This window comes from Arachis ipaensis, chromosome B2, assembly GCF_059453495.1.
Source record: "Arachis ipaensis isolate K30076 ecotype BB chromosome B2, ASM5945349v1, whole genome shotgun sequence".
NCBI lineage: Eukaryota > Viridiplantae > Streptophyta > Magnoliopsida > Fabales > Fabaceae > Arachis > Arachis ipaensis.
Genome location: NC_142437.1, coordinates 34,925,126 through 34,941,360, shown reverse-complemented (window position 1 = coordinate 34,941,360; position 16,235 = coordinate 34,925,126). Strand labels below are relative to the sequence as shown.

Below are 16,235 nucleotides of genomic sequence, written 5' to 3'. Positions count from 1 at the left end.
TTCTCGATCATGCTGGAATAGGATTTACTATCCTTTTGCGTCTGTCACTACGCCCAGCAATTGCGAGTTTGAAGCTCGTCACAGTCATTCAATCATTGAATCCTACTCGGAATACCACAGACAAGGTTTAGACTTTCCGGATTCTCTTGAATGCCGCCATCATTCTAGCTTACACCACGAAGATTCTGATTAAGAGATCTAAGAGATATTCATTCAATCTAATGTAGAACGGAAGTGGTTGTCAGGCACGCGTTCATAGGGAATGATGATGATTGTCACGTTCATCACATTTAGGCTGAAGTGCGAATGAATATCTTAGAAGTGAAATAAGATGAATTGAATAGGAAACAGTAGTACTTTGCATTAATCTTTGAGGAACAGCAGAGCTCCACACCTTAATCTATGGAGTGTAGAAACTCTACCGTTGGAAATACATAAGTGAAAGGTTCAGGCATGGCCGAATGGCCAGCCCTTCTGATCTAAGAACCAGGCGTCCAAAGATGATCAAAAGATTCAAAGATGGTTCAAAAGATGTCTAATACAATAGTGAAAGGTCCTATTTATAATAAACTAGCTACTAGGGTTTACAGAAGTAAGTAATTGATGCATAAATCCACTTCCGGGACCCACTTGGTGTGTGCTTGGGCTGAGCTTGAATGTTGCACGTGTAGAGGTCCTTCTTGGAGTTGAATGCCAGCTTTTGTGCCAGTTTGGGCGTTGAACTCCACTTTGCAGCTTGTTTCTGGCGCTGGACGCCAGAATTGGGCAGAGAGCTGGCGTTGAACGCCAGTTTTCGTCGTCTAAACTTGGGCAAAGTATGGACTATTATACATTGCCGGAAAGCCCTGGATGTCTACTTTCCAACGCAATTGGAAGCGCGCCATTTTGAGTTCTGTAGCTCCAGAATCCACTTTGAGGGCAGGGAGGTCAGAATCCAACAGCATCAGCAGTCCTTCTTCAACCTCTGAATCTGATTTTTGCTCAAGTCCCTCAATTTCAGCCAGAAAATACCTGAAATCACAGAAAAACACACAAACTCATAGTAAAGTCCAGAAATATGAATTTAACATAAAACTAATGAAAACATCCCTAAAAGTAACTAGATCCTACTAAAAACATACTAAAAACAATGTCAAAAAGCGTATAAATTATCCGCTCATCACATAGATAGTTCAAATATCTTTCATTTAACTAAGATTGTTTTATAAATTTTCAGCATATAAACTTTAAAGTACAAACTAACAAGACACATTGAAGAACCCTAATGAACTAGATAGATAAATAGGACAAGAAAAACAAGGAATTATAAATCTCCAAAATATAAACTACAAATTACAAACTCCATCACGTTCATACAACTCCTTTCTCATGGAAAGACCACAAACCAGAAAACACTAGCTTAAGAAACAAGATTTGTTTTTCCTTTAAAAATGCACTGGAAAAACAAAAAACTATACTCATATTATTCAACAATGAATACGAACTCTAAAATTCTTACCATGTTCTTTTCCAACCCCATGGCTTCTAGTAACTCATTTTGTCCAGCATTAGAATGACAACATGCTCTATATTACTACTTAATAAATCACTCCAAAGCCAGTTGCATGATAAATTAATAGTTAGGAATACCTTTCTGCATATGATTGTATATATAAAGTAATAAACATAAACTAATACAGCTCTTCCATTAGTTCCATGACTAGATGGGACTGGGCTAGAATGAGTACTTATAATTTCTTGCTCTTCACCATTTGCCTGAGCTGAAATATTTTGCCAAACAAGTGATAGACAAGAAGATTATGTATAGTCACAAACAGAAAGTAACAATTAACAAAATAACAAATTAAAAAATTCATAACAGGAAAAATTCATATTTTTAATCGTTGATAAGCTCATATAGTTAATAATAAAGAATAAAAATAAGCCCCCACCCGATTGGCTTCCATTCTCCTAAAGATGATGCTGATCTGTGTTAGCATAGCCTTTGATGTTGCTTGGTTTATAGGACTCTTGCTACAAAGGCAAAGAATGAATATGAATACTATAGATTAATAAGTAATTAACTATAAGCATCAAAGACAACATAGAAATGAGTAATACCTATTTAGTGTAATATCATAGAAATGAGTAATACCTATTTAGTGCAATATTGTAGCATACTCTGATAACTCCCAAGAAGGGTTCGCCATGCATTGAATAACACAAAATAAGGATAGTTAATTATGCAAAAAGAAGAAAGAAATATGTAAATAAATACATACGAACAAGAGAAAAAAGTGGCCTAGAGAACCATGGTGTGGTTTGAAAATCAGAGGACCGATATGATGATCAGGGTGACATAGCGAAAAAAACTGAAAATAAAAGCATAATGCATGTGTTAAATTACATCACAATTAGTTGTGTAAACACTAATACTCTAAGCTTCTAGCTGAAATGAAAGCAGGCCTCTATTGTCTCTATTGATGGAGTTTTTTTCCCTTTTCCTTAACACAGCAGTTTTGCATAATATGTTTACTAGTCATGCCTAATCAGAACACTCACAAGTCTCAATTCTCAATTTAAATGTAATTGAAATCCATAGAAAGATGAGGAGATTTAACTTAAATAAAAAACTAATAGTGAAACAGATTTAAACAAATGCTGGCAGCATTTCAATAGCAATTAGCGTATTTCCCAAATTCACTCAATCAAATCAATATCCATATGAATACAATAACAATTAAACAAAATTTACATATTCATCCATGTGAAATAAGCAACAAATAACTTGAGTGCACAATCTAAATTCATCATCATCATTGCTCAAACTAAATTCACATAACAGCAGCAGCTCACATTTCGATTCGTTGGATGAACTCCAACCATCCCCTAGCCACGGGCTTGAGGTCATGCCTTCTTAGTTGAATCGGCTTTCCTCTTGAATCTCTCTTCCATTGAGCGCCCTCTTCACAAATGTCTATGAGGAGTTGGTCCAACCTTTGATCAAAGTTGACCCTTCTAGTGTAGGGGTGTGCATCTCCTTGCATCATGGGCAAGTTGAATGCCAACCTTACATTTTCCGGACTGAAATCTAAGTATTTTCCTCGGACCATTGTAAGCCAATTCTTGGGGTCCGGGTTCACACTTTGATCATGGTTCTTGGTGATCCATGCATTGGCATAGAACTCTTGAACCATTAAGATTTTGACTTGTTGAATGGGGTTGGTGAGAACTTCCCAACCTCTTCTTCGAATCTCATGTCGGATCTCCGGATATTCACCTTTTTTGAGCTTGAAAGGGACCTCGGGGATCACTTTCTTCTTGGCCACAACTTCATAGAAGTGGTCTTGATGCACCTTTGAGATGAATCTCTCCATCTCCCATGACTCGGAGGTGGAAGCTTTTGCCTTCCCTTTCCTCTTTCTAGAGGTTTCTCCGGCCTTTGGTGCCATAAGTGGTTATGGACAAACAAAAAGCTTTGCTTTTACCACACCAAACTTAGAATATTTTCTCGTCCTTGAGCAAAAGAAGAAAGAAGAGAGAGATTGAGTTGAGGTTGGTGGGGATCCTGTGGGGTCCACAGATCCTGAGGTGTCAAAGATTTCTGATCCCTGTATTAATTAGGCGTGCAAAATGCCCTCTCTGCCAATCCTGGCATTAAACGCCAGGCTGCTGCCTATTTCTGGCGTTTAACGCCAGCTTCTTGCCCATTCCTGGCGTTAAACGCCAGTCTGGTGCCCATTTCTGGCGTTAAACACCCAGAATGGTGCCAGACTGGGCGTTTAACGCCCCTTCTGCTACCCTTACTCGCGTTTAAACGCCAGTAAGTTTCTCCTCAAGGGTGTTCTATTTTTCATTCTATTTTTCAGTCTATTTTTGCTTTTTCAATTGTTTTTGTGACTTCACATGATCATCAACCTACAGAAAACATAAAATAACAAAAGAAAATAGAAATTTAACATAGATAATTAAATATTGGGTTGCCTCCCAACAAGCGCTTCTTTAATGTCTATAGCTTGACAATGGGCTCTCATGGAGCCTCACAGATGTTTAGACAATGTTGGAACCTCCCAACACCAAACTTTAGAGTTTGAATGTGGGAGTTCAACACCAAACTTAAAGTTTGGTTGTGGCCTCCCAACACCAAACTTATAGTTTGATGTTGGGGGCTCTGTTTGTCTCTGTTTTGAGAGAAACTCTTCATGCTTCCTCTCTATGGTGGCAGAGGGATATCCTTGAGCTTTAAACACAAGGGAATCTTCATTCACTTGAATGATCAATTCTCCTCTGTCAACATCAATTACAGCTTTTGTTGTGGTTAGGAAAGGTCTGCCAAGGATGATGGATTCATCCACACACTTCCCAGTCTATAGGATTATGAAATCAGCAGGGATGTAGTGGTCTTCAACCTTTACCAAGACTTCCTCTACAAGTCCATAAGCCTGTTTCTTTGAATTGTCTGCCATCTCCAGTGAGATTCTTGTAGCTTGTACCTCAATGATCCCTAGCTTCTCCATTACAGAGAGAGGCATGAGGTTTATACTTGACCCTAGGTCACACAGAGCCTTCTCAAAGGTCATGGTGCCTATGGTACAAGTGATGAGCGGATAATTTATATGCTTTTTGGCATTTTTTTTAGTATGTTTTTAGTAGAATCTAGTTACTTTTAGGGATGATTTTATTAGTTTTTATGTTAAATTCACATTTCTGGACATTACTATGAGTTTGTATGTTTTTCTGTGATTTCAGGTATTTTCTGGCTGAAATTGAGGGACTTGAGCAAAAATCAGATTCAGAGGTTGAAGAAGGACTACTGATGCTGTTGGATTCTGACCTCCCTGCACTCAAAGTGGCTTTTCTGGAGCTATAGAACTTAAAATAGCGCGCTTCCAATTGCGTTGGAAAGTAGACATCCAGGGCTTTCCAGAAATGTATAATAGTCCATACTTTGAACGAGTTTAGACGACATAAAAGGGCGTTGAACGCCAGTTCTATGCTGCTGTCTGGAGTTAAACGCCAGAAACAAGTCACAAACCAGAGTTGAACGCTAGAAATACGTTACAACCTGGCGTTCAACTCCAGAAAGAGCCTCTGCACGTGTAAAATTCAAGCTCAGAGGGAAGTGGATTTATGCATCAATTACTTACTTCTGTAAACCCTAGTAGCTAGTTTATTATAAATAGGACTTTTTACTATTGTATTAGACATCTTTGGACGCCTGGTTCTTAGATCAGAGGGGCTGGCCATTCGGCCATGCCTAGACCTTTCACCTATGTATTTTCAACGGTAGAGTTTCTACACTCCATAGATTAAGGTTTGGAGCTCTGCTGTTCCTCAAGAATTAATGCAAAGTACTACTGTTGTTCTATTCAATTCAAGTTACTCCGCTTTTAAGATATTCATTCGCACTTCAACCTGAATGTGATGAACGTGACAATCATCATCATTCCCTATGAACGCGTGCCTGACAACCACTTCCGTTCTACCTTAGATTGAATGAGTATCTCTTGGATCTCTTAATCAGAATCTTCGTGGTATAAGCTAGATTGATGGCGGCATTCATGAGAGTCCGGAAAGTCTAAACCTTGTCTGTGGTGTTCCGAGTAGGACTCTGGGATTGAATGACTGTGACGAACTTCAAACTCGCGATTACTGGGCGTAGTGACAGACGCAAAAGGAGGGTGAATCCTATTCCAGCATGATCGAGAACCTCAGATGATTAGCCGTGCTGTGACAGAGCATTTGGACCATTTTCACAAGAGGATGGGATGCAGCCATTGACAAGGGTGACGCCTCCAGACGATTAGCCATGCAGTGACAGTACATCGGACCATTTTCCAGAGAGGATGAAAAGTAGCCATTGACAACGGTGATGTCCTTACATAAAGCCAGCCATGGAAAGGAGTAAGATTGATTGGATGAAGATAGCAGGAAAGCAGAGGTTCAGAGGAACGAATGCATCTGTATACGCTTATCTGAAATTCTAACCAATGAATTACATAAGTATTTCTATCCTTATTTTATGTTTACTTCTTATTTAATTTCGAAAACTCCATAACCTTTTGATATCCGCCTGACTGAGATTTACAAGGTGACCATAGCTTGCTTCATACCAACAATCTCCGTGGGATCGACCCTTACTCGCGTAAGGTTTATTACTTGGACGACCCAGTGCACTTGCTGGTTAGTTGTGCGAAGTTGTGATAAAAAGTTGAGATTACAATTGAACGTACCATGTTGATGGCGCCATTGATGATCACAATTTCGTGCACCAAGTTTTTGGCGCCGTTGTCGGGGATTGTTCGAGTTTGGACAACTGACGGTTCATCTTGTTGCTCAGATTGGGTAACTTTCTTTTCGTTTTCTTTTCAAAAAGTTTTCAAAAATTTTTCAAAAAATCTTTCAAAAATTTCTCCTTTGTTTTCGGAAAAAAAAATTTAAAATAAAAATGTTTTCAAAAATATATTTTTCCTCAGAATTTTTAAGAATGAATTCTAGAGTTTCATGAAGTATGCTGGCTATAAAACCATGTCTAAATTCTTTTGGACAGAGGTTTTGGCTTAAAATTAAATGAATTACTCCCATATTCATGCTAAAGCTTGACTGGCTATTAAGCCATGTCTAACCCTCAAATTGGAGCTTTAGATTAAGATTGCAAGATTCCTGGAATTCATATTAAAAATTTTGGAATCCTTGTTTTTCTTTTTCAAATGATTTTCAAAAAAAAAATATAAAATAAAAATACAAAAAAAAATCATAAAATCATAAAAATAAAAAATATTTTTTGTGTTTCTTGTTTGAGTCTTGAGTCAACTTCAAGTTTGGTGTTAATTGCATACTCATCTTGCATTTTTCGAAAATTGCATTCATGCATTGCATTCATCATGATCTTCAAGTTGTTCTTGATAAAACCTTCTTGATTGATCTTCATATTATATTGTTTTGTGTTGTATGATGTTTTTCATATGCATTCTTGAATTCTTAGTGCCTAAGCATTAAAGATTTCTAAGTTTGGTGTCTTGCATGTTTTCTTTGCATTAAAAATTTTTCAAAAATATGTTTTTGATGTTCATCATGATCTTCAAAGTGTTCTTGGTGTTCATCTTGACATTCATAGCATTTTTGCATGCATTCATTGTTTTGATCCAAAATTTTTCATGCATTGCATCATTTTTCATGTTTTTTTCTCTCTCATCATTAAAAATTCAAAAATAAAAAAAAATATCTTCCCCTTTTTCTCTCTTAAAATTTCGAAAATTAGATTTGACTTTTTCAAAAAATTTTAAAATCTAGTTGTTTTTATGAGTCAAATCAAATTTTCAATTTAAAAATCTTATCTTTTTCAAAATCTTTTTCAAAAAAAAAATCAAATCTTTTTCACTTTTCTTATTTATTTTTGAAAATTTTAAAAATATTTTTCAAAAAATCTTTTTCTTATCTTTATCACATAATTTTCGAAAATAACACCATCAATTAATGTTTTGATTCAAAAATTTCAAGTTTGTTACTTACTTGTTAAGAAAGATTCAAACTTTAAGTTCTAGAATCATATCTTGTGATTTCTTGTGAATCAAGTCATTAATTGTGATTTTAAAAATCAAATCTTTTTCAAAACTAATTTCAATCATATCTTTTCAAAAATATCTTCTTATCTTATCTTTTTCAAAATTTGATTTTAAAATATCTTTTCTAACTTCTCATCTTCTTATCTTTTCAAAATTGATTTTCAAATTTGTTTCAACTAACTAACTAACTTTTTGTTTGTTTCTTATCTTTTTCAAAACTACCTAACTAACTCTCTCTCTCTAATTTTCGAAAATATCTTCCCTCTTTTTCAAAAATTCTTTTTAATTAACTAATTATTTTAATTTTTGATTTTAATTTTCGAAAATTACTAACCTTTTTCAAAAACTATTTTCGAAAATCACTAACCCTTTTTCAAAAATAATTTTCGAAAATCCTTCTCCCTCATCTCCTTCTAATTATTTATTCATCTACTAACACTTCTCTTCATCTCACATCACTGCTCCTATCCTTACCTTTGTGTTTGGATTCTTCATTCTTCTTCACCCCTATTCCTTTTCTTCTTCTACTAACAATAAGGAACCTCTTTACTGTGACATAGAGGATTCCTCTTCTTTTCTTGTTCTCTTCTCTTTCTTATGAGCAGGAACAAGGAAAAAGGCATTCTTGTTGAAACTGATCCAGAACCTGAAAGGACTCTGAAGAGGAAACTAAGAGAAGCTAAATTACAACAATCCAGAGACAACCTTATTGAAAATTTCGAACAAGTAAAGGAGATGGCAGCCGAACCCAACAACAATAATGCAAGGAGAATGCTTGGTGACTTTACTGCACCAAATTCCAATTTACATGGAAGAAGCATCTCCATTCCTGCCATTGGAGCAAACAACTTTGAGCTGAAACCTCAATTAGTTTCTCTGATGCAGCAGAACTGCAAGTTTCATGGACTTCCATCTGAAGATCCTTTTCAGTTCTTAACTGAATTCTTGCAGATATGTGATACTGTTAAGACTAATGAAGTAGACCCTGAAGTCTACAGGCTCATGCTTTTCTCTTTTGCTGTAAGAGACAGAGCTAGAGTGTGGTTGGACTCTCAACCCAGAGATAGCCTGAACTCTTGGGATAAGCTGGTCACGGCTTTCTTAGCCAAGTTCTTTCCTCCTCAAAAGCTGAGCAAACTTAGAGTGGATGTTCAGACGTTCACACAGAAGGAAGGTGAATCCCTCTATGAAGCTTGGGAGAGATACAAGCAATTGACCAAAAAGTGTCCTTCTGACATGCTTTCAGAATGGACCATCTTGGATATATTCTATGATGGTCTGTCTGAACTAGCTAAGATGTCATTGGATACTTCTGCAGGTGGATCCATTCACCTAAAGAAAACGCCTGCAGAAGCTCAAGAACTCATTGACATAGTTGCTAATAACCAGTTCATGTACAGTTCTGAGAGGAATCCTGTGAGTAATGGGACGCCTCAGAAGAAGGGAGTTCTTGAAATTGATACTCTGAATGCCATATTGGCTCAGAACAAAATATTGACTCAGCAAGTCAATATGATTTCTCAGAGTCTGAATGGAACGCAAGCTGCATCCAACAGTACTCAAGAGGCATCTTTTGAAGAAGAAGCTTATGATCCTGAAAACCCTGCAATAGCAGAGGTAAATTATATGGGTGAACCTCATGGAAACACCTATAACCCATCATGGAGAAATCATCCAAATTTCTCATGGAAGGATCAAAAGCCTCAACAAGGCTTTAATAATGGTGGAAGAAACAGGTTTAACAATAGTAAACCTTTTCCATCATCCACTCAGCAACAGACAGAGAACTCTGAACAAAATACCTCTAATTTAGCAAACTTAGTATCTGATCTATCTAAGGCCACTGTAACTTTCATGAATGAAACAAGGTCATCCATTAGAAATTTGGAGGCACAAGTGGGCCAGCTGAGTAAAAGGATCACTAAACTCCCTCCTAGTACTCTCCCAAGCACAGAAGAAAATCCAAAAGGAGAGTGCAAGGCCATTGAATTAATCACCATGGCCGAACCTGTGAAGGAAGGAGAGGACGTGAATCCCAAGGAGGAAGACCTCCTGGGACGTCCAGTGATCAATAAGGAGCTTCCCTTTGAGGAACCAAAGGGATCTGAGACTCATCTAGAGACCATAAAGATTCCATTGAACCTCCTTATGCCATTCATGAGCTCTGATGAGTATTCCTCTTCTGAAGAGAATGAGGAGGTTACTGAAGAGCAAGCTGCCAAGTTTCTTGGTGCAATCATGAAGCTGAATGCCAAATTATTTGGTATTGAGACTTGGAAAGATGAACCTCCCTTGTTCACCAATGAACTAAGTGATCTGGATCAACTGACATTGCCTCAGAAGAAACAGGATCCTGGAAAGTTCGTAATACCTTGTATCATAGGCAACATGATCTTTGAAAAGGCTCTGTGTGACCTTGGTTCAGGGATAAACCTCATGTCCCTCTCTGTAATAGAGAAACTGGGAATCTATGGGGTGCAAGCCACTAAAATCTCATTAGAGATGGTAGACAATTCAAGAAAATAGGCTTATGGACAAGTAGAGGATGTGTTAGTAAAGGTTGAAGGCCTTTACATCCCTGCTGATTTCATAGTCCTAGACACTGGGAAGGATGAGGATGAATTCATCATCCTTGGAAGATCCTTCCTAGCCACAGCAAGAGCTGTGATTGATGTGGACAAAGGAGAATTGATCCTTCAATTAAATGAGGACAACCTTGTGTTTAAAACTCAAGGATCTCTCTCTGTACCCATGGAGAGGAAGCACAGTAAGCTTCTATCATTGCAGAGTCAACCAGAGCTCCCACAGTCAAACTCTAAGTTTGGTGTTGAACTCCCATATCCAAACTCTAAGTTTGGTGTTGGAGAGTCTCAACAATGCTCTGAACATCTGTGAGGCTCCATGAGAGCCCACTATCAAGCTATTGACATTAAAGAAGCGCTTGTTGGGAGGCAACCCAATTTTTATCTAATTTCTATTTTTATTGTTTTTCATGTTTTATTAGGTTCATGATCATGTGGAGTCACAAAATAAATAAAAAAATTGAAAACGAAATCAAAAACAGCAGAAGAAAAATCACACCCTGGAAGAAGACCTTACTGGCGTTTAAATGCTAGTAAGATGCATCTGGCTGGCGTTCAACGCCAGAACAGAGCATGGTTATAGCGCTGAACGCCCAAAATGGGTAGCATCTGGGCGTTTGAACGCCAGAATTGCACCCTGGAGAAGAGCTGGCACTGAACGCCCAGAACAAGCATGGTTCTGGCGTTCAACGCTAGAAATGGGCAACAAATGGGCGTTCAACGCCCAGAACAAGCACCAATCTGGTGCTGAACGCCCAGAGTTGTGTGCAAGGGCATTTTGCATGCCGAATTGGGTGCTAGGTTGTAAATCCTTGAACACCTCAGGATCTGTGGACCCCACAGGATCCCCACCTACCTCCATTCACCTCAATCTCTCTTCCCTATCACCACTTCACCACTCACATCCATCCACTCTTCCCCATAAACCTACCTCATAAACTCCACCTACCTTCAAAATTTAAAATCAATTTCCCACCCAAAACCCACCCTTATGGCCGAACCATACCCCCCCTCCCTTCCCTATATTTAACCCTCCATTCTTCCTCATTTTCACACAACACAACCCTCTCTTCTCTTCTTGGCCGAATACACCACTCCCCCCTCTCCTCCATATTTTCTTCTTCTTCTTCATCTATTCTTTCTTTTCTTGCTCGAGGGCGAGCAATATTCTAAGTTTGGTGTGGTAAAATCATAAGCTTTTTATTTTTCCATTACCATTGATGGCGCCTAAGACCGGAGAATCCTCTAGAAAAGGGAAAGGGAAGACAAAAGCTTCCACCTCCGAGTCATGGGAGATGGAAAGATTCATCTCCAAAGCTCATCAAGACCACTTCTATGATGTTGTGGCCAAGAAGAAGGTGATCCCTGAGGTCCCTCTCAAGCTCAAGAAGAATGAGTATCCAGAGATCCGACATGAAATCCAAAGAAGAGGTTGGGAAGTTCTAACAAAACCCATCCAACAAGTCGGCATCCTAATGGTTCAAGAGTTCTATGCCAATGCATGGATCACTAGGAACCATGATCAAAGTAAGAACCCGGACCCAAAGAATTATCTCACCATAGTTCGGGGGAAATACTTAGATTTTAGCCCGGAAAATGTGAGGTTGGCGTTTAACTTGCCTATGATGCAAGGAGATGCACGCCCCTACACTAGAAGGGTCAACTTTAATCAAAGGTTGGACCAAGTCCTCATGGACATATGTGTGGAAGAAGCTCAATGGAAGATTGACTCCAAAGGCAAGCCGGTTCAACTAAGAAGACTGGACCTCAAGCCTGTGGCTAGAGGATGGTTGGAGTTCATCCAACGCTCCATCATCCCCACTAGCAACCGATCTGAAGTTATTGTGGATCAGGCCATCATGATTCATAGCATCATGATTGGAGAGGAAGTAGAAGTTCATGAAGTCATCTCTCTTGAACTCTACAAAATGGCCGAAAAGTCCTCCCCCATGGCAAGGCTAGCTTTTCCTCATCTTATTTGCCATCTATGTTACTCAGCTGGAGCTTTCATAGAAGGAGACATTCCCATTGAGGAAGAGAAGCCCATCACTAAGAAAAGGATGGAGCAAGCAAGAGAGCCCATTCATGGAGCTCAAGAGGCGCAGGAAGCTCATCACCATGAGATCCTGGAGATGCCTCAAATGCATTTTCCTCCACAAAACTATTGGGAGCAAATCAACACCTCCCTAGGAGAATTAAGTTCCAACATGGGACAATTAAGGGTGGAACATCAAGAGCACTCCATCATCCTTCATGAAATAAGAGAAGATCAAAAAGCAATGAGAAAGGAGCAACAAAGACAAGGAAGAGACATAGAAGAGCTCAAGGACATCATTGGTTCCTCAAGAAGGAAACGCCACCATCACTAAGGTGGACTCATTCCTTGTTCTTACATTCTCTGTTTTTCGTTTTCTCTATGTTAAGTGCTTATCCATGTTTATGTCTTCATTACATGATCATTAGTATTTAGTAACTTTGTCTTAAAGTTATGAATGTCCTATGAATCCATCACCTCTCTTAAATGAAAACTGTTTTAATTCAAAAGAATAAGAAGTACATGAGTTTCGAATTTATCTTTGAACTTTGTTTAATTATATTGATGTGGTGACAATGCTTCTTGTTTTCTGAATGAATGCTTGAACAGCGCATATGTCTTTTGAAGTTGTTGTTTAAGAATGTTAAATATGTTGGCTCTTGAAAGAATGATGATATGGAGACATGTTATTTGATAATCTGAAAAATCATAAAAATGATTCTTGAAGCAAGAAAAAGCAGCAAAGAACAAAGCTTGCAGAGAAAAAAAAAGAAAAAAATAGCAAAAAAAATAGAAAGAAAAAGAAAAAGCAAGCAGAAAAAGCCAAAAGCTCTTAAAACCAAGAGGCAAGAGCAAAAAGCCAATAACCCTTAAAACCAAAAGGCAAGGGCAAATAAAAAGGATCCCAAGGCTTTGAGCATCAGTGGATAGGAGGGCCTAAAGGAATAAAATCCTGGTCTAAGCGGCTAAACCAAGCTGTCCCTAACCATGTGCTTGTGGCGTGAAGGTGTCAAGCGAAAACTTGAGACTGAGCGGTTAAAGTCAAGGTCCAAAGCAAAAAAAAAAAAAGAGTGTGCTTAAGAACCCTGGACACCTCTAATTGGGGACTTTAGCAAAGCTGAGTCACAATCTGAAAAGGTTCACCCAATTATGTGCCTGTGGCATTTATGTATCCGGTGGTAATACTGGAAAACAAAGTGCTTAGGGCCACTGCCAAGACTCATAAAATAGCTGTGTTCAAGAATCATCATACTGAACTAGGAGAATCAATAACACTATCTGAACTCTGAGTTCCTATAGAAGCCAATCATTCTGAACTTCAATGGATAAAGTGAGATGCCAAAACTATTCAAGAGGCAAAAAGCTACAAGTCCCGCTCATCTGATTGGAGCTATGTTTCATTGATAGTTTGGAATTTATAGTATATTCTCTTCTTTTTATCCTATTTGATTTTCAGTTGCTTGGGGACAAGCAACAATTTAAGTTTGGTGTTGTGATGAGCGGATAATTTATACGCTTTTTGGCATTATTTTTAGTATGTTTTTAGTAGAATCTAGTTACTTTTAGGGATGTTTTTATTAGTTTTTATGTTAAATTAACATTTCTGGACTTTACTATGAGTTTGTGTGTTTTTCTGTGATTTTAGGTATTTTCTGGCTGAAATTGAGGGACTTGAGCAAAAATCAGATTCAGAGGTTGAAGAAGGACTACTGATGCTGTTGGATTCTGACCTCCCTGCATTCAAAGTGGATTTTCCGGAGCTACAGAACTCAAAATGGCGCTCTTCCAATTGCGTTGGAACGTAGACATCCAGGGCTTTCCATCAATGTATAATAGTCCATACTTTGAACGCGTTTAGACGATATAAAAGGGCGTTGAACGCCAGTTCTACGCTGCTGTCTAGAGTTAAACGCCAGAAACAAGTCACAAACCAGAGTTGAACGCCAGAAATACATTACAACCTGGCGTTCAACTCCAGAAAGAGCCTCTACACGTGTAACATTCAATCTCAGCCGAAGCACACATCAAGTGGGCTCCGGAAGTGGATTTATGCATCAATTACTTACTTCTGTAAACCCTAGTAGCTAGTTCATTATAAATAGGACTTTTTACTATTGTATTAGACATCTTTGGATGCCTGGTTCTTAGATCAGAGGGGCTGGCCATTCGGCCATGCCTGGACCTTTCACCTATGTATTTTCAACGGTAGAGTTTCTACACTCCATAGATTAAGGTGTGGAGCTCTGCTGTTCCTCAAGAATTAATGCAAAGTACTACTGTTTTTCTATTCAATTCAAGTTACTCCGCTTCTAAGATATTCATTAGCACTTCAACCTGAATGTGATGAACGTGACAATCATCATCATTCCCTATGAACGCGTGCCTGACAACCACTTTCGTTCTACCTTAGATTGAATGAGTATCTCTTGGATCTCTTAATCAGAATCTTCGTGGTATAAGCTAGATTGATGGCGGCATTCATGAGAGTCCGGAAAGTCTAAACCTTGTCTGTGGTGTTCTGAGTAGGACTCTGGGATTGAATGACTGTGAGGAACTTCAAACTCGCGATTGCTGGGCGTAGTAACAGACGCAAAAGGAGGGTGAATCCTATTCCAGCATGATCGAGAACCTCAGATGATTAGCCGTGCTGTGACATAGCATTTGGACCATTTTCACAAGAGGATGGGATGCAGCCATTGACAAGGGTGACGCCTCCAGACGATTAGCCATGCAGTGACAGCGCATCGGACCATTTTCCAGAGAGGATCAAAAGTAGCCATTGACAATGGTGATGTCCTTACATAAAGCCAGCCATGGAAAGGAGTAAGATTGATTGGATGAAGACAGCAGAAAAGCAGAGGTTCAGAGGAACGAATGCATCTCTATACGCTTATCTAAAATTCTAACCAATGAATTACATAAGTATTTCTATCCTTATTTTATGTTTACTTTTTATTTAATTTCGAAAACTCCATAACCTTTTGATATCTGCCTGACTGAGATTTACAAGGTGACCATAGCTTGCTTCATACCAACAATCTCCGTGGGATCGACCCTTACTCGCGTAAGGTTTATTACTTGGACGACCCAGTGCACTTGCTGGTTAGTTGTGCGAAGTTGTAATAAAAAGTTGAGATTACAATTGAGCGTACCATGTTGATGGCGCCATTGATGATCACAATTTCGTGCACCAACAAGATATTGAGAACTTCCCAGGATCTTGTCTCTTCAGAGGTAATTTCTGTCTAGTCAAGTCATCCAGTTCTTTAGTGAGCAATGGAGGTTCATTCTCCCAAGTCTCATTACCAAATAACTTGGCATTTGGCTTCATGATTGCTCCAAGGTACTTAGCAACTTGCTCTTCAGTAATATCTTCCTCCTCTTCAGAGGAAGAATACTCATCAGAGCTTATGAATGGTAGGAGTAAATTCAATGGAATCTCTATGGTCTCTGTGTGAGCCTCAGATTCCCATGGTTTCTCATAAGGGAATTCCATGGAGGCCAGTAGACGTCCATTGAGGTCTTCCTCAGTGGAGATCACTGCCTCTTCCTCCTCTCTAGGTTCGGCCATGTGAGATGTGTTTATGGCCTTGCACTCTCTCTTTGGATTCTCTTCTGTGTTGCTTGGGAGAGTACTAGGAGGGAGTTCAGTAACTTTCTTACTCAGCTGACCCACTTGTGCCTCCAAATTTCTAATGGAGGACCTTGTTTCAATCATGAAACTTTGAGTGGTTTTAATTAGATCAAAGACTATGGTTGCTAAGTCAGAGTGGCTCTGCTTAGAATCCTCTGTTTGTTGCTGAGAAGATGATGGAAAAGGCTTGCTATTGCTAAACCTGTTTCTTCCACCATTGTTGTTATTGAAGCCTTGTTGAGGCCTCTGTTGGTCCTTCCATTAGAGATTTGGATGATTTCTCCATGAAGGATTATAGGTGTTTCCATAGGAATCTCCCATGTAATTCACCTCTTCCATTGCTGGGTTCTCAAGATCATAAGCTTCTTCCTCAGATGAAGCTTCCTTAGTACTGCCTGGTACAGCTTGCATTCCAGACAGACTTTGAGAAATCATATTGA

At 38.8% G+C, this 16,235-nt stretch overlaps 1 non-coding gene across 1 annotated transcript; it reads right to left on the bottom strand.

Annotated features, from left to right (window-relative positions):
* Positions 1-8,678: 8,678 nt before the first annotated feature.
* On the bottom strand, positions 8,679-8,786 carry LOC148573557 (small nucleolar RNA R71). The gene has a single exon (XR_015906766.1). It is a non-coding gene; the product is annotated as a small nucleolar RNA R71 (small nucleolar RNA).
* Positions 8,787-16,235: the final 7,449 nt, after the last annotated feature.